Source organism: Dermochelys coriacea, chromosome 25, assembly GCF_009764565.3.
Source record: "Dermochelys coriacea isolate rDerCor1 chromosome 25, rDerCor1.pri.v4, whole genome shotgun sequence".
NCBI classification, from domain to species: domain Eukaryota; kingdom Metazoa; phylum Chordata; order Testudines; family Dermochelyidae; genus Dermochelys; species Dermochelys coriacea.
Genome location: NC_050092.1, coordinates 1,161,537 through 1,180,503, shown reverse-complemented (window position 1 = coordinate 1,180,503; position 18,967 = coordinate 1,161,537). Strand labels below are relative to the sequence as shown.

The window sequence follows — 18,967 nt, the reverse complement described above, 5'->3', positions numbered from 1 at the left end:
ACCCCCAAACAATCTGTCTGGATTTTCAGTCATACATCCGGTACACATATTTGTTACTAAAATGACTTGATTGTGATTATTTTATCATGTATCTCTAAAAACCCTAAATCTCTAAAAAAACACATTTAATAACAGAATCACCAGACTAGATCAGACCTGTGATTCATGAAGCCCAGTACGCTGTCTCCGACTTTCTTGCATGCGCCCAAGAATTAATGGCTGCCTTATGTCCCAAAACAAATTGTAGCCTTTTCAAAACTAACTATTCAGTGGATATGATCCATACTGGCAGCTGAAAGCCCGGCTGTCGCAAGGGCATAATTTATAAAGTAATGTGCGCCACAAAGCTGAAAGTGGCTGGGGCCTTAAAAACAGGATAGTAACAGGCCATGAATCCCAGTGATAATTGAACCTGATGAGAAGGAGAGAGAGAGTGTGTGTGTGTGTGTGTGTGAGTGTGAGAGAGAGAGACAGACACACACACACAGAAACACAGTGTGTGTGCTGGCTGCTGGGAAAGTCTATGAGAGACCATGCACCATCTCTTTAAGGCAGTCACCAGAAAGCTTGTTGTTCAGACCACAGCAGCTACCAGCAGCCGTCCTGTTCCCCCGTCCTGCTCTGCAAAGATCGGGTACATGGGCAGAAGAGAGGCAGACACCCTGACATCATCAGCACCCCCTCCCCCGTTCTGCACAGCAAGTAAGAGTGTCCCAGGAGCAGCTGGCCAGGGGGTCCAAGGCAGAGGACAGGAGCAACATGGCTGGGGGGGGGGGGGGGGGGGAATAACGGACCTGAACACACTGCCCAATCTGCTCAGCTCTGCTAATCAAATGCGCAGCACTTGACTCACTCCTGGGCGGCCACGCAACCACTCAGTTTAAAGGGAACACAGGGCCCTAATCATTCTTGTCACCCATCTTTGAACCCTCCCCTCCCCAAATTCTGCAATATTCCTTCTGAGATAGATTGATCAGTACTGAACACATTATTTCAGGGGAGGAGTTTTATTTATATATATCCTTTTTGTTATTCTCAAATTTCTTTGGGCGGAAGTTTCCACTGAGCACTCCATAATGATGCCCAAATCTTTTTCTTGAATTGATGCAATTAATTTAGAACCCTGTAAGGCAGTGCTACTCAAAGTGGTGGTCTGCAGACTGGAGCCATCAGCTGCCGGTCCACATGCACATTGGAAAAAAAAATTGCCGGTCCCCCACATCAGATAGCTTGAGAAGCACTGCTGTAAGGTGTATAAATAGTTCAAATTATTCATTCCAATGTGCATTACTTTGCACTTATTGACAATGAGTTTTATCTGCCATTGTGATGCCCACTAACCTCGTTGGTGCTTTCTCCCATGCTGTCCCTCGTGCTTGAGAGGATCTCCCCATAAATATCTGCAAAACTAACTCATTATCCTCCTTCAAAACCCTCCTCAAAACTCTTTGCCATGAAGCCTACAAAAATCTTGACAATTGGGCTACTGGTGTGCAGAGACAACTGCCTATCATGCTGACCAATATTGTCTCATTGTTTCCTTGTACTCCCCGTCGGTCTCCATGTGTTGTCTCAATTTAATACTGAGACTTGACTGTAAGCTCTTTGGGGCAGGAATCATATCTTTTTTGTTGTTTCTGTACAGCTCTTAGCACAATGGATTCCTGGTCCATGACTGGGGCTCCTAGGGGCTACAGGAATACAAATAATAAATAACAACTTCCTCAGAGTCTGCTCTGGCCTTAGTAACCAAAGTAATTTTTTGTCATCTACAAATTGTCACTTCACTGCTCACCACCTTTTCTAGATCACTTACATCAAACACCACCAGTCCTTCTATGGTATGTAGGCCATGCTGCTGCTAACCTGCCATGATGAAAGTTGACCATTTATTTCCTGTTTCCCCCCCCACATACTCTTGCTTTGCCACTTACCTCTTAACAACTTAGATTCTTTAGTGGCCTCCTGAGTGGCACTCTGACAAAGAACCTTTGGAAGTCTAAATTTTATCAACCAGTTCTCTTATATTCACAATGTTGTTATTCACAAGTTCAAAGAATTTTTAATAGATTAGTGAGGAACCATTTTCTTTTGTTGGTCATGTACCATGATCTTCTAGGTGTTTTAAAATTATAAATGAAGGTTACTTACTTGTAAGCCAGAGTTCTTTGAGCTGGATTCTGCATATTCACACTTTTAGGACTCATGCTGACTGGTAGCAGTACTGGTTAGACATCCATGATCCTCTGCCCTCCCTGCCTAGCACTTGAGCATTTTCTGAAGGCTTGGTGGTGTTGCTGCCTCAGTTTCTTCCACCACCAATACCGAAGAATACGGATATTTTATTTTGGATTCTGTAGGATTAGGCAAAGTGGACAGGGAATGTAAATATGCAGAGTCTATCTCGAAGAACTCTGGTTACAAGTAAGTTACCTTCATTTCTTCTTTGAGTGTCCTCTGCATATTCCCACTCTTCAGATAGTTTCACAAGCAGTATGGCAAACTGGATGAAGGGATGCAGAGTTCTAATTAAACAAGGATTACCAAACTGGGCATCTGACTAGGATGCCATATCCTAAGCATAATTCTTCTTTAAAGAGAACGGACGTCCACATAGTGGCTTTGCATATCTTGATTACGAGAATGTGTTTATTAAAAGCTGTAGATGTAGCTACTGTTCCAGTAGAATAAACTCTGAGCAGACTAGGAGTGGAAGACAAGCTCCTCTATAACACCCGTCAATGCACTATCTAACCCTTCTAGACAGGGACTGAGATGAAATGGCTTTCCCTTTGGAGTTACCAGAACATGAAACAAAACTTGGAAGATGACCTAAAACTTTTTGTTCTCTATCTAAGTAGTACGATAGTACATGCTGGCATCCAACAAAAATCTAACCTGGCCTCCTCTTTAGATGAATGAGGCTTTGGAAAGAACACTGGTCAATTATGGTTTGATTTACATGAAACTCAGACACAACTAGGAAGAAATTTAGGGTATGATCTAAGGACCAACTTCTCTGCATGGGGAGATACAATTTCAATAGTCCTTCAAAAAAGTTATTAACCAGCATATGCAAAAAAAAAATATATATAAAAAAATAGATTCACCATTAACACGAGTGTGGCATGCTGCTAGCAATAAACTTAATGGAGGGAAGAGACAACCCATTTATTTTTAAGTGCAACAGATATCCTGGAATAAGTTGTATTGGAGCTGAAACCTTTCCCAGTTGTCCATCAAACAAATCTTTTCCCGTCGAACTCACAATTTTTTTTCTATCTGGTAATTTTCTGGCATTAACTCTCTGCACCTCAGATGAGCATGATCTTTCTAACTCTGTCAAAGGCTAGTGCCCAAGCTATAAAATGTAACTACTGGAGAGCTGGACAGAAGACCTTTCCTCCCTGCTGGGATAGCAGATCCATTGATAACAAGAGGATTTTGTAATTGCCTTTGAATAAATGGAGTAACTTGATGCACCAATGCTGCTTCAGCCATATTGGAGCAGTAAGAATCACCCTCTGTCTGAATCTTGTCTTATCTTTCTTAGGACTTGGGAATGAGGGGGAAAAAGAGGAAACACATAAATCAGACCGCTCCCCAATCTAAAAGGAATGCATCTGTCAGTGACAGACTATCTGAGCCTGCTCTTGCATGGAAATGGGAACACTTTGTATGTGGTTTGAATCTGGTTGCAAACAGATCTATGTCCAGAAATCCCCAAAGACTGAATATATCCTGAATCACCAATCTTTTAGGGGCCATTTGTGCATCTAAAATAATCTCTGCTCGGCCAATCTGTGATAACATTGTATGGACCTGCTACAGGCATGGCAACTGGGTATACATTGTGCGTGATACATCAATCCTCAAGTTCTACTGCCTCTTTGCAAAAAGTTGATATGACAGAGTTCTTCCTTATTTGTTCACATATGTACTGCTGATACACTGTCCATGGTCACTTGAATTACCGCATTTCATACTTGTGAGAGAAATGCTCTGAAAGCCAGTTGGATTGCCCTCAGTTCCAATACATTTATGTGCAATAGGGATTCTGCGTTGTTCTAAAGAGCTTCAATGTACAGACTGCAAAAATGTGTACACCACCCTTTCTTTGATGCATCTGTGGTTATAATTAAAGAAGGAGAATGTGGGTTGAACAAAACTTCCTTGAGGACATTTTGAGGTTATAGCCACCATCTGAGAGAAAGACAAACCTTCCTCAGAACAGCGAATACCTTTTGCAAACTGTCCATAATGGGTCTGAAATTCCTTAGTGGCCAGTGTCAAAGTGGTCTCATTCTGAGCCTGAAATAGGTCGTGGATGCCAACAGACTCAAAGTTAACAAATAAATGTTGAGAGGGCTATTGAAGCAGTCTGCATATGATAGTTTTTAATTTCAAAGAATCATAGAACTGGAAGGGATCTTGAGAGGTCATCTAGTCCAGTCCCCTGCACTCAAGGCAGGACTAAGTATTATCTAGGACATCCCTGACAGGTGTTTGTCCAACCTGCTCTTAAAAATCCCCAATGATGGAGATTCCACCACTTCCCTAGGAAATTTATTCCAGTGCTTAACCACCCTGACAGTTAGGAAGTTTTTCCTAATGTCCAACCTAAACCGCCATCGCTGCAATTTAAGCCCATTGCTTCTTGTCTTATCCTCAGAGGTTAAGAACAATAATTTTTCTCCCTCCTCCTGGTACCTTTTATGTATTTGAAAACTATTATGTCCCCGCTCAGTCTTCTCTTCTCCAGACTAAACAAACCCAATTTTTTCAATCTTCCCTCAATAGCTCATGTTTTCTAGACCTTTAAATATTTTTGTTGCTCTTCTCTGGACTTTCTCCAATTTGTCCACATCTTTCCTGAAATTTGGCATCCAGAACTGGACACAATATTCCCTCCACTTGAAGCCTAATCGGCGCGGAGTAGAGCAGAAGAATTACTTCTCGTGTCTTGCTTACAATACTCCTGCTAATACATCCCAGAATGATGTTTCCTTCTTTTGCAACAGCGTTACACAGTTGACTCATATTTAGTTTGTGATCCACTATGATCCCCAGATCCTTTTCCACAGTACTCCTTCCTAGGCAGTCATTTCCCATTTTGTATGTGTGCAACTGATGTTCCTTCCTAAGAGGAGTACTTTGCAATTGTCCTAATTGAATATCATCCTATTTACTTCAGACCATTTCTTCAGTTTGTCCAGATCATTTTGAATTTTAATCCTAACTTCCAAAGCACTTGCAACCCCTCCCAGCTGGGTATTGTCTGCAAACTTTACAAGTGTACTCTCCTTGCCATTATCTACATCCTTGATGAAGCTACTGAACAGAACCGGACCCAGAACCGATCCCTGCGGGACCCTTCCAGCATGAGTGTGAACCAGTGATAACTACTCTCTGGGAACGATCTTCCAACCAGTTATGCACTCACCTTATAGTAGCTCCATCTAGGTTGTATTTCCCTAGTTTGTTTATGAGAAAGTCATGCGAGACAGTATCAAAAGTCTAAAGTCTTACTAAAGTCAAGATATACCACATCTACCGCTTCCCCCCATCCACAAGGCTTGTTAACCTGTCAAAAAAAAGCTATCAGGTTGGTCTGACACGATTTGTTCTTGAAAAATCTATGCTGACTGTTATTTATCACCTTATTATCTTCTAGGTCTTTGCAAATTGATTGCTTAACTATTTTCTCCATTACCTTTTCGGGTACAGAAGTTAAGCTGACTGGTCTCTAATTCCTTGGGTTGTCCTCATTTCCCTTTTTATAGATGGGCATTATATTTGCCCTTTTCCAGTCTTCTGGAATATCTCCCATCGAAGATAATTGCTAATGGCTCAGATATCTCCTCAGTCAGCACCTTGAATATTGTAGGATGCACTTCATCAGGCCCTGGTGATTTGAAGACCTCTAACTTGTCTAAGAAATTTTTGACTTGGTCTTTCCCTATTTTAGACTCTGATCCTACCTCATTTTCACTGGCATTCATTATTTTAGACGTCCAATCACCACCAACCTTCTTGGTGAAAATTGAAACAAAGAAGTCATTAAGCACCTCTGCCATTCCCACATTTTCTGTTATTGTCTTTCCCCCCTCAATGAGTAATGGACCTATTCTGTCCTTACTCTTCCTCTTGCTTCTAATGTATTTGTAGAATGTTTTCTTGTTTCCTTTTATGTCCCTAGCTAGTTTGATCTCATTTTGTGCCTTGGCTTTTCCAATTTTGTCCCTACATACTTGCATTAATTTGCTCCTTCAGATGGAAAGCTCTTACCTATTTGGAGTCAAGAATCACACCAGTGAACATAATCTTTTGTGAAAGTGTGAGAAGAGACTCTTCTTTATTGATGAGAAGATGTAGGGTTCTGAACAAAGAACGAGTGACCTGAATGGCTTTCTGTAATTCTTTGGAACAAAATCATCTTTGCAATGAAAGATGGAAATTTTCTGTCTTCTCAGGTGTGCTGTTACTGGAGCCAGGCATTTGGTAAACACTCTGGGTGCTGTAGAAAGGCCAAAGGGTAGGAATCTTTACTGGAAATGGTCTGAACAAACAGAAAAAAGAGATATATTTGATGCAAGGGTCTTATCGAAATACGAGTCTTTGAGATCAAGAGCAGCAAACCAATCTAAAGTGGACAGGGAGGCAATAATCAGTTACCATCCTGACCTGAAACTTCTTGATGACCTTGTTTAAAGTTCTGAAGTCTAGAATTCGTTTGAGACCTCCATTCTTTTTTGGGATTAGAAAATACCAGAAGTAAAAAATCAAATGTTCCTTTATTCTAACAGAGCTTCTTCTATAGCCCCTGCACGTGCTTGTGAGAAAGGTCCCTAAAAAGGGCACAAGGGAAGTTTGCATGGAGGAAAGAATTTGAACTGGAAGGTATAAACTTTTTTTTACTGCATCTAAAACCCATCTGTCCAAGACAATACTTTTCCATGTGCTGTAAAAATGAGTGTTTCTAAAAACGTTGTAGTATTGACAGAAACAGGTTTGAAGCTTTCGTTCATCACATCAAACCCGAGGTCTGACATTACGAAGATACAATCGAGGAGTTCTTCGTCCTCATCCTAAGCTTGGAGGGTATTTTCCTCTCCTGCATTTGAGAGGATGTCATTGTTGATAATAAGGTTGCCTCTTATGGGTATAAGAAGAGGAAGAAGATGGAAAGGAATGTTTATGGTATCTGAGCACAGATGCAGATGTCATTCTATGATAAGGAAGTAGTAACTCAGAAGATCTTATATTGGAGCATGGGTTCTTCATTTTCTCCAGAACTTCATCAGTTTTTGCACTAAAGAATCCATCTCCTTCAAAAAGGTAAATCCTCATTTTTTGTCTTAGTTTCCATAGGGAAAGATGAAAATCGCAGCCATGCATGTCTGATGAGAGCTATAACCGATGCCACAAATCTTGGTGCAGTCTCAGAAATGTCAAATGATGCCCTAAAGTAGGTGTAGTCAATAGGCAGATCGTGGGCCAAATCTGGACCACCAGACTTTTTTGAGCAGACCGCAAAATCTTTTTATTTACTTATAATCATCATTGTTATTGCTGTGTGAAAAAAATGTTTCTCTGGAGTCGGGACCTTGACTGTATCTTGATTAAGACATGGGAATCTTGACAAAAAATAATTGACTACTCCCGACTTAATGGCATGTTTTGCCACATTCTAGCTGATCTTTATGAGAGTGACTGTTAGTCTTCTCTGATTTTCTGGGACATTCTTGGTTAAGATTGATATCTTCTCCCACAAGTGAAATTGGTATTTGGCCTTTACAGCTTGATAATTGGCCACATGCATGTTTACTAAGCTGACGAAATAATTTTCTTCCAGCAGAGTCCAACTTTTTTCCTTCTTCATCACAAGGAGTTGAGTGCTGAAGACCTGACCTGGATCTCTGAACTGATGCTACGACCACAAGAGAATTAGGTTGAGGGTGCACATGAAAACAGGAGAATTTTTTCTGTGGGACCTGATATAGTTTATCAGCCTTTTTTGAAATTGATTCACATGAAGATGGGACAAGAGAGATTTTTCTGATTACCAGAGACCTCCCAATATGGGCAATGAAATCGTAGTCTTTGCAGTAGAACCCAAAATATCAAAAATTGGATGGGCGGCTTTTTCCAAAGCTACTGATGGTAATTTTAAAGTTAATGCCACTCTATGCACTAGCTCAAGAAACTGAATTACGTTCTCAGAAGGAGACAATGCTGTAGCTACACCTCCATTTTCATCAGGAGATGAGCCACTGTCCAGCTCCATATTTTACTGTTCAAATTCTTCTAGAGGAGATGTTCTCTGATGCTCCTCCTCAAATAACGTGGGCAAGATTGGGAACGTTCTCTTGGGGTCAATCTGGACCCTTCAGTTTGGTAAAAGATGTATTGGCATGGAAGATTCACGTTTCCTGGAGTGATAATAGTAAGTTGGGGGTTGGCCAATATGAGCAAGGATCCCAATTCTGGCAGTCACCCCAATGCTATCTCACTTCCCTTGTTTGGAACACAGGGTACCAAGAAGGGAAATTCTGATCTGAAAATGGTCAGGTCGTATGCATACTTGTGGGAACAGGTCTACATCTTGTAATGAATTCTATCCCGCATCCAATACTGAAGCTGCAGGTGAAATGATTGCAATAGGAAACTGGGTCATGTAGAACGGTGACAAATCTTTTAACACTCCATTTGGGGTAATAGGTGGTGGAATAGGTACTGGAGATTATCCACGTTTGATGTCATAGAATCATAGAATATCAGGGTTGGAAGGGACCTCAGGAGGTCATCTAGTCCAACCCCCTGCTCAAAGCAGGACCAATCCCCAAATAAATCATCCCAGCCAGGGCTTTGTCAAGCCTGACCTTAAAAACCTCTAAGGAAGGAGATTCCACCACCTCCCTAGGTAACCCATACCAGTGCTTTGCCACCCTCCTAGTGAAAAAGTTTTTGCTAATATTCAACCTAAACCTCCCCCACTGCAACTTGAGACCATTACTCCTTGTTTTGTCATCTGCTACCACTGAGAACAGTCTAGATCCATCCTCTTTCGAACCCCCTTTCAGGTAGCTGAAAGCAGCTATCAAATCCCCCCTCATTCTTCTCTTCTGCAGACTCAGTATTCCCAGTCTCTTCAGCCTCTCCTCATAAATCATGTGCTCCAGCCCCCTAATCATTTTTGTTGCCCTCCGCTGGACTCTTTCCAATTTTTCCACATCCTTCTTGTAGTGTGGAGCCCCAAACTGGACACAGTACTCCAAATGAGGCCTCACCAAAACCAAATAGAGGGGAATGATCATGTCCCTAGATCTGCTGGCAATGCTCCTACTTATACAGCCCAAAATGCTGTTAGCCTTCTTGGCAACAAGGGCACACTGTTGACTCATATCCAGCTTCTCATCCACTGTAACCCCTACATCCTTTTCTGCAGAACTGCTGCCTAGCCATTCGGTCCCTAGTCTGTAGTGGTACATGGGATTCTTCCGTCCTAAGTGCAGGACTCTGCACTTGTCCTTGCTGAACCTCATCAGATTTATTTTGGTCCAATCCTCTATTTTGTCTAGGTCCCTCTGTATCCTATCCCTACCCTCCAGCGTATCTATCACTCCTCCCAGTTTAGTGTCATCTTCAAACTTGCTGAGGGTGCAATCCACGCCATCCTCCAGATCATTAATGAAGATATTGAACAAGACCAATCCCAGGACTGACCCTTGGGGCACTCTGCTTGATACCAGCCACCAACTAGACATGGAGCCATTGATCACTACCTGTTGAGCCCAATGATCTAGCCAGCTTTCTATCCACCTTATAGTCCATTCAGCCAGCCCATACTTCTTTAATTTGCTGGCAAGAATACTGTGGGAGACCGTTTCAAAAGCTTTGCTAAAGTCAAGGAATAACACATCCACTGCTTTCGCCTCATCCACAGAGCCAGTTATCTCATCATAGAAGGCAATTGGGTTAGTCAGGCATGACTTCCCTTGGTGAATCCATGCTGACTGTTCCTGATCACTTTCCTCTCCTCCAAGTGCTTCAAAATTGATTCCTTGAGGACCTGCTCCATGATTTTTCTAGGGACTGATGTGAGGCTGACTTGTCTGTAGTTCCCTGGGTTTTCCTTCTTCCTTATATTTGCCTTTTTCCAATTGTCCAGGACCTAGCCCGATCACCATGAGTTTTCAAAGATAATGGCCAATGGCTCTGCAATCACATCCGCCAACCACTTCTTTCTCAACAGAGGGCTGGTCACCTCCTCCCCATACTGTGCTGCCCAATGCAGTAGTCTGGGAGCTGACCTTGTTCGTGAAGACAGGGGCAAAAAAAGCATTGAGTACATTAGCTTTTTCCACATCCTCTGTCACTAGGTTGCCTCCCACATCCAGTAAGGGGGCCACACTTTCCCTGATCATCTTCTTGTTGCTAACTTACGTGAAGAAACCCTTCTTGTTACTCTTAACATCTCTTGCTAGCTGCAATTCCAAATGTGATTTGGCCTTCCTGATTTCACTCCTGCATGCCCGAGCGATATTTTTATACTCCTCCCTTGTAATTTGTCCAATCTTCTACTTCTGGTAAGTTTCTTTTTTGTTTTTAAGATCAGCAAGGATTTCACTGTTAAGCCAAGCTGGTCGCCTGCCATATTTACTATTCTTTCTACACATTGGGATGGTTTGTTCCTGCAACCTCAATAAGGATTCTTTAGAATACAACCAGCTCTCCTGGACTCCTTTCCCCCTCATGTTATTCTCCCAGGGGACTGTGCCCATCAGTTCCCTGAAGGAATCAAAGTCTGCTTTTCTGAAGTCCAGGGTCCGTATTCTGCTGCTCTCCTTTCTTCCTTGTGTCAGGATCCTGAACTCAACCATCTCATGCCTCACTGCCTCCCAGGTTCCCATCCATTTTTGCTTCCCCTACTAATTCTTCCCAGTTTGTGAGCAGCAGGTCGAGAAGAGCTCTCCCGCTAGTTGGTTCCTCCAGGACTTGCACCAGGAAATTATCCCCTACACTTTCCAAAAACTTCCTGGATTGTCTATGCACTGCTATATTGCTCTTCCAGCAGATATCGGGATGATTGAAGTCCTCCATCAGAACCAGGGCCTGTGATCTAGTTACTTCTGTTAGTTGCCAGAAGAAAGCCTTGTCCACCTCATCCCCCTGGTTTGGTGGTCTATAGCAGATTCCCACCACGACAGCACCCTTGTTGCTCACACTTCTAAACTTAACCCAGAGAGTCTCAGGTTTTTCTGCAGTTTCATACTGGAGCTCTGAGCAGTTATACTGCTGTCATACATACAATGCAACTCCCCCACCTTTTCTGCCCTGCTTGAACAGTTTATATGCATCCATGACAGTACTCCAGTCATGTGAGTTATCCTACCAAGTCTCTGTTATTCCAGTCATATCATAATTCCTTGACTGTGCCAGGACTTCCAGTTCTCCCTGCTTATTTCCCAGGCTTCTTGCATTTGTATATAGACACTTAAGATAACTCCCTGATTGTCCTGCTTTCTCAGTATGAGGCAAGAGTCCTTCCCTCTTGCGCTCTCCTGCTCGTGCTTCCTCCTGGTATCCCACTTCCCCACTTACCTCAGGGTTTTGGACTCCTTCACCCAGTGAACCTAGTTTAAAGCCCTCCTCACTAGGTTAGCCAGCCTGCTTCTGAAGATGCTCTTCCCTCTCTTCGTTAGGTGGAGCCTGTCTTTGCCTAGCACTCCTTTTTGGAAGACCATCCCATGGTCAAAGAATCCAAAGCCTTCTCTCTGACACCACCTGCATAGCCATTTGTTGACCCCCACGATTCAACAGTCTCTACCTGGGCCTTTTCCTTCCACAACGAAGATGGACAAGAACACCACTTGCGCCTCAAACTCCTTTATCCTTCTTCCCAGAGCCACATATAGTCTTCAGTGATCCGCTCAAGGTCATTCTTGGCAGTATCATTAGTACCCACATGGAGAAGCAGGAAGGGGTAGCGATCCGAGGACTTTATCCCTCAGATCCCTTTGTCCCAATTATTTATCACAAGAATCCTGAGAAAAGCTGGATCTGTTAGTAGCTGTGGGTCCAAGTGAATCCACACCATGACATCAGTGTGCTGCTGAGCTGATGTGTGCAGATCCAGTGATCTTTCCTTTTGATGTGTATCTCTAGAACAATCTATAGGTCTACTGTCTTTTCGTCTTGGATCCACATGTGAACAGTCTGATGAACTACCAGAGGTATGTTTTAATTTAGCTTCCATTTGCCTCTGAACTGAGGTAGCCAGTTCTGATAAGTTACTTGGACCCTTATGATTACTGTCTGAAACTGGTTCCACAGAAAAATGTATTAATTTTGGAACTGGATCCGAAATCTTAGGAACAGTCCGATTTGAGAATTTGGAACTGGAGCTTGGTGTCAATACAGAAGCTTTCGTTGTTGCAATTTTCTTGGATCCGGTTGTAGTCTGAGCTGATTCAAGCCACCTCTCCTTATTTTTGGATCCTTTAGAGTTCTCAGATCCCAGAGGCTTGACAGAAAGGCCTCTTATAATAAAGGGTCTGAAGTCTGTTGTGTCTCTCTTTCAGACCTGAGGTGTGAAAGTGCTACAGATAGCTCAACGTGCTGGGGAATGGTTCTTCCCCAAACACTTTAGACATTAAACTTGTGCATCAGATGCAGGGAAGACTGCTGGGCATGACAGACACCACTTAAACCCTTGGTTCTTCACACTGGGATCGGCCATACCAGACAATAAAATTATTCCTTACAACTATGGTCTAGTCTAAATCTAGCCTAATTTATCCTAAAACTAACTAGCCAGAGACTACTATCTTTAAAAACTATTAACAGATAAAGGCACTATTTATCAGGTTTCAGAGTAGCAGCCGTGTTAGTCTGTATTCGCAAAAAGAAAAGGAGTACTTGTGGCACCTTAGAGACTAACAAATTTATTTGAGCATAAGCTTTCGTGAGCTACAGCTCACTTCATCAGATGCATTCGGTGGAAAATACAGTGGGGAGATGTATATACTATCTACCAGTGGCTCTGAGATCCAGTGGGTCATGTCCTGTTGCTGCTGCAGTTGGAAGGAACTGAAGTAGCAATGGTGCGATGTCCGCTTTATATTCATGCCCTCAAAACATGCTCAAGCACTAAACAGGGAGGGTAGAGGAGCATGCACGCCTAACAGGCACTATTATTAGAAGGTCTACTGTCCTGCTGCACCGGTCAGCACATGTCCCCAAAGTGCGAATATGCAAAAGACACTCAAAGGAGAATTTTAATGATCATTTCAATGAATTTATGAGGTACAGAAGCAAGCTTCACTGGTCTGTAATTGCCTGGATCACCCTTGTGCCTTTCTTAAATAAAAGGTAAAACATTTTGCTATCCTCTAAAACTCTAAAATAGCAGCTCATTTTAATGAGCAATTGTATATTTTTGCTAGCAACTCGGACACTTTGTTCTTCCTTCAGCGCTCATTATATGAATGCATATAAACAGCAGTTTTCAGACGACAACTCACCACCTTGTTTCACTAATAAGCCAGATACCTTGGTTTTTCCAAAAATATGGTCTGATTATGGGTCAAGGACATGAAAACAGAGTACAAAATGTCTGGTGCCAACAGCCATTGGAATGCTTAAATCTGATCTGCAATGCTTGAAAGCAATTTCTTGACAGTAAATATAGCCTCTTTCATCTTGCAAGGTCACAAAACCCAGCATCAGTGTCCCTGGAAAGGACTTCTTCTCATTAACCACTATCTCACAGGGATTCTTTCATGCCCTGATGAACTTGAACTATTTGCCTCAGTTCTTATGACACTATGTCCCTATACAATGGCAGTCACTCTCCAGAGAGCAAGTGTAAAATTAAGCCCAAGAACCTAGCTCTGTGCATAAGGGCATTAAGTCCAATGACACTTTCCAATCTACAGGAACTTTGACAAATACAACATATGTACTCAAAATGCCCCAACCCAAAGTATTTGCTTGGCTTGTACCTTTCTCCATCAATCACTAGAAATGACCAGCTTTGGCCTGACATGGCACTTACAGTAAGAGCATCCATGAATCACATTTCAGGATTCTAAGGGCTACTGTTTGGACAATCCTGCTTAGCAAAGCAACCTTACAATGCACAGGACTTCAGTCAAACAAGTATGCTTTTACTTCTTTTTTTCCCTCCCATAAATAATGTCTTTGACAATGAAAAGGGCTGTCAGTGTCCTTTTTATGGAGAAAAGGGGAGAGACGGTAGCAATTTAAGAAAAGGAGAAGTTGCTCACTTCTGCTGTAACTGTAGTTCTTCGAGATGTATCCACTATGGGGGCTTCACTTCAGGTGTGTGAGAGCCCCAAGCACCTTCGATCAGAGATTTTCGTTAGCAGCGTCTGCGCATGTATCCGATGCATCCTTGTGCTGTGTACTGAGGCTACATAGGGCTGCATGGACAATCCACCCTCAGTTCCTTCTCTAATGCAAAGTCTCTCAGAGGGAATGCAAAAGCAGAGGGGATGGAGGGTAGTGGAGCACCCATAGGGAAACATCTCAAAGAACTACAGTTACTGCATGGGGTGAGCAACTTCTTCTTTGAGTAGTGTCCCTATGAGTGCTCCATTTCAGGTGATTCCCAAGCAGCATCCTCCTAGAGATGAGAGCTTCAGAATTGGGTCCAGAACTGAAAACAACTGTATTGCCAACTGCCATTTTCGCTCTAGAGGCATGGGCAAAGGTAAGGCTTACGGAAGGTATATATTGAAGATCATGTAGCGGATCTACAGATCTCAGTTACTGGAACATATTTAAGTAATGCCATAGATGTTCACTGCAACCTTGTAGAGTGGGCTATCACCTAAGAAGGAGGTTGAATGCTGTCTGCCTCAAAACATGCAATAATACACTCCGAGATCCATCTTGATAGCATCTGAGTGGAGACTGTGGATCCTGTCAATCTGTCTGCAATGGAAACAAATGGACTAGGAAACATCCAAAATGATTTAGTCCTAGCTAGATAGATGGCCAATGCTCGTCTGACATACAAGGTATGGAAGAAAGCCTCCTGTCTGCAATTATGCTTTTTTTGGGGAGTTTGGGGAATGGTAAATGAATGGTCAGAATAAGATGAAACTTGGGTGACAACTTAGGTCAGGATTGGCCAACCTGTGGCTCCGGAGCCACATGTGGCTCTTCAGAAGTTAATATGCGGCTCCTTGTATAGGCACCGACTCCGGGGCTGGAGCTACAGGTGCCAATTTTCCAATGTGCTGGGGGGTCCTCACTGCTCAACCCCTGGCTCTGCCACAGCCCCTGCCCCCACTCCACTCCTTCCCGTGCCCTCCCCTGAGCCTGCCATGCCCTCACTCCTCCCCCCACCCCCACAGAGCCTCCTACATGCCACAGAACAGCTGATCAGGAGGCACTGGGAGCGGGGAGTGAAGCTGTTGGGGGGCTGCTGATGTATTACTGTGGCTCTTTGGCAATGTACATTGGTAAATTCTGGCTCCTTCTCAGGCTGGCCACCCCTGCCTTAGACAGTAATTTAGCCTGTGGATGTAACAAAGCCTTGTACTTCCAGAAAACCGTGCAAGGAGGGTCTGCCATTAAGTACCCAACTTCTGACTCTTTGGACGATGTGATACTCACCAAAAAGGCAATCTTCAGACACAAGTTCAGTAAGAAGAAGGTTGCCATCAGTTCAAAAGGGAGATATGTGAGAGCTATCCTAAACCGGAGTGAGGACTTTCACTTGAGGAAAAAGGTTCCTCAATCCTTTGATGAACCTTACATTTGTTAGGTGAGCAAGCACTGAAAACCCTTCCACTGGGAAAATAAAAGGTTGCTATGGCAACCAAGTAAACCGTGACCAAGGTAGATGATAATCCTGTTTTCTTCAGTTGCAGCAGGTAACCAAGATAACAAAGACTGAGGAAGAGTCTGATACGAGTCTTTGAAGTTCCACCGAAGAGCTACATCTTGAGGTGGAGAAGTCTTAGGTTGGGATGAAGTAATTGACCAGAATCTTGGGAGATGAGATGAGGGATGATCGGAAGCTTGATTGCTGGAGAGGAGGACAGGTGAAACAGGTAAGGATACCATGCTTGTCCTGTCAGATTTTATTCACCACCTTCAGTATCAGATGTGTTGGGAGGAAAACACATAGAACAATCCCTTCCTCTCAGGCAGGAGGAAGGCATCCCTCAGGGAACTATGGCCTCGACCCCATCATGAACAGAACATACAAAACTTCCTGTTGATGGAGGTGGTGAAGAAGTCCACTTCCGGAAATCCCCAAGTTTGAAATATGCCCTGGAGGGTAAAAGAGTCCAACTCCCATTCGTAGTCCTGGGAAAAGTGTCTGTTAAAAGCATCGGCCCAGTATTTGGAATATTAGAGGAGGTACACTGCCAAATTATCAGAGGGGTAGCTGTGTTAGTCTGGATCTGTAAAAGCAGCAGAGTGTCCTGTGGCACCTTATAGACTAACAGACGTATTGGAGCATAAGCTTTCATGGGTGAATACCCACTTCGTCGGATGCATGAAATATGTATTTGATGGATTATGTACCAGTTCTTCAGCTTTATTATTTCAACGCACAGAGAAGAGATCTTGCTCCTCCTTGACAGAAAACATGCAGGCCACATTGTCAGTCATGACCCTGATTAACTTGTCCCTGATGAGAGGCAGAAAGTGAAGGCAGGAATTTCTGACCATCCTAAGTTCCAACAAGTTGATGTGGAGACTGGTTTCTTGAGGTGACCATTTGCCCTGGATTGTATGAGTGTCGAGATGTGCTCCCCATCCCAACAGAGATGTGTCCGTTGTTACAGTGACCATTGAGATTGGTCAGAGGAAGGGAACTCCTGCATCGATGTTGTGATAATCTTTCTACCAGTCTAGGGAATCTTTCTTCTGGTGGGGAACCGAAACCTGTTTGTCTAAGTTGTGTCTGTTTGGTGAGTAGACTGCTCTGAGCTACCCCTAGAAGCAACAAAGGCATCATCTTGAATGATCTGTTATCACAGTGCAGGCTGCCATGTGATCTAGGAACTGAAGACATGTATCTCACTGAGGTTTGAGGACTCTCTTGAATACTCCTGACAAGATCTGACAGTGTATCAATCTGTCCATGGGAAGGTAGGTCCCAGCTACCAAGAAATCCAAGGATGCCACATGAACTGTATTTTCTGTACAGGGGTCAACATGGCTTTCTTGACATGGAGCCAAAGACCTAGTTTCATGAACAAAAAAAGGTCCCTCTGCGTGGCTCCCAGCACTTCTTCATAAAACTGACCCTTGAACAGCCATTGTCAAGGTACAGGAACATTAGAATTGCCTCAATTACCGATAGAACCTTTGAAAACACTCTCGGCACCAAGGAGAGTCTGAAAGGAACCACCTGGTATTGAAAATGATCCTGGCCTATAACAGTATCTTCTGTGAGATGGGGCTCTCATATATGGAAATATGAGTCTTGTAGGCTGAAGGTGAAAAGCCAATCCCTTTGAATTTAATGAAGGAATTCTAGCTCCCAGAGTCACCATCCTGAACTTCTGAGACTTTACAAATTTATTTAGGAGCCTTAGCCCTGGTCTACACTAGGCATTGAGGTCGAATTTAGTAGCGTTAAATCGATGTAACCCTGCACCCGTCCACATTATGAAGCCCTTTTTTCCGACTTAAAGGGCTCTTAAAATAGATTTCCTTACTTCACCCCCAACAAGGGGATTAGCACTGAAATTGGTTTTGCTGGGTCAAATTTGGGGTACTGTGGACGCAATTAGATGGTATTGGCCTCCGGGAGCTATCCCAGAGTGCTCCATTGTGACCGCTCTGGACAGCACTCTCAACTCAGATGCACTGACCAGGTAGACAGGAAAAGGCCTGCGAACTTTTGAATTTCAATTTCCTGTTTGGCCAGTGTGGCAAGCTGCAGGTGACCATGCAGAGCTCATCATCAGAGGTGACCATGCAGAGCTCATCATCAGAGGTGACCATGATGGAGTCCCAGAATCGCAAAAGAACTCCAGCATGGACCAAACGGGAGGTACGGGATCTGATTGCTGTATGGGGAGAGGAATCTGTGCTATCAGAACTATGTTCCAGTTTTCAAAATGCCAAAACATTTGTGAAAATCTCCCAGGGCATGAAGAACAGAGGCCATAAGAGGGACCCGAAGCAGTGTCGCGTGAAACTTAAGGAGCTGAGGCAAGCCTACCAGAAAACCAGAGAGGTGAACGGCCATTCTGGGTCAGAGCCCCAAACATGCTGCTTCTATGATGAGCTGCATGCCATTTAGGGGGTTCAGCCACCACTACCCCAGCCGTGTTGTTTGACTCCTTCAATGGAGATGGAGGCAACACGGAAGCAGGTTTTGGGGACGAGGAAGACGATGATGATGAGGTTGTAGATAGCTCACAGCAAACAAGCGGGGAAACCGGTTTTCCTGACAGCCAGGAACTGTTTCTCACCCTGGACCTGGAGCCAGTACCCCCCCAAACCCACCCAAGGCTGCCTCCCGGACCCACCAGGCGGAGAAGGGACCTCTGGTGAGTGTACCTTTTAAAATATTATACAAGGTTTAAAAGCCAGCATGTTTAATGATTAATTTGCCCTGGCATTCGTGGCTCTCCTGGATATACTCCCAAAACCTTTGCAAAAGGTTTCTGGGGAGGGCAGCCTTATTCCATCCACCATGGTAGGACACTTTACCACTCCAGGCAAGTAGCACGTACTCGGGAATCATTGTAGAACAAAGCATTGCAGTGTATGTTTGCTGGCATTCAAACAACATCCGTTCTTTATCTCTCTGTATTATCCTCAGGAGAGTGATATCATTCATGGTCACCTAGTTGAAATAGGGTGCTTTTCTTAAGAGGACATTCAGAGGTGCCCGTTCCTGCTGGGCTGTTTGCCTATGGCTGAACAGAAATGTTCCCCGCTGTTAGCCACGTGGTGGGGGGAA

At 43.6% G+C, this 18,967-nt stretch overlaps 1 protein-coding gene across 11 annotated transcripts in view; it reads right to left on the bottom strand.

Moving 5' to 3' along the window:
• The window catches only part of RANBP3 (RAN binding protein 3), a 174,536-nt gene that overhangs the window by 7,782 nt on the left and 147,787 nt on the right, over positions 1-18,967 (bottom strand). The gene's annotated exons all lie outside the window — the stretch shown is intronic.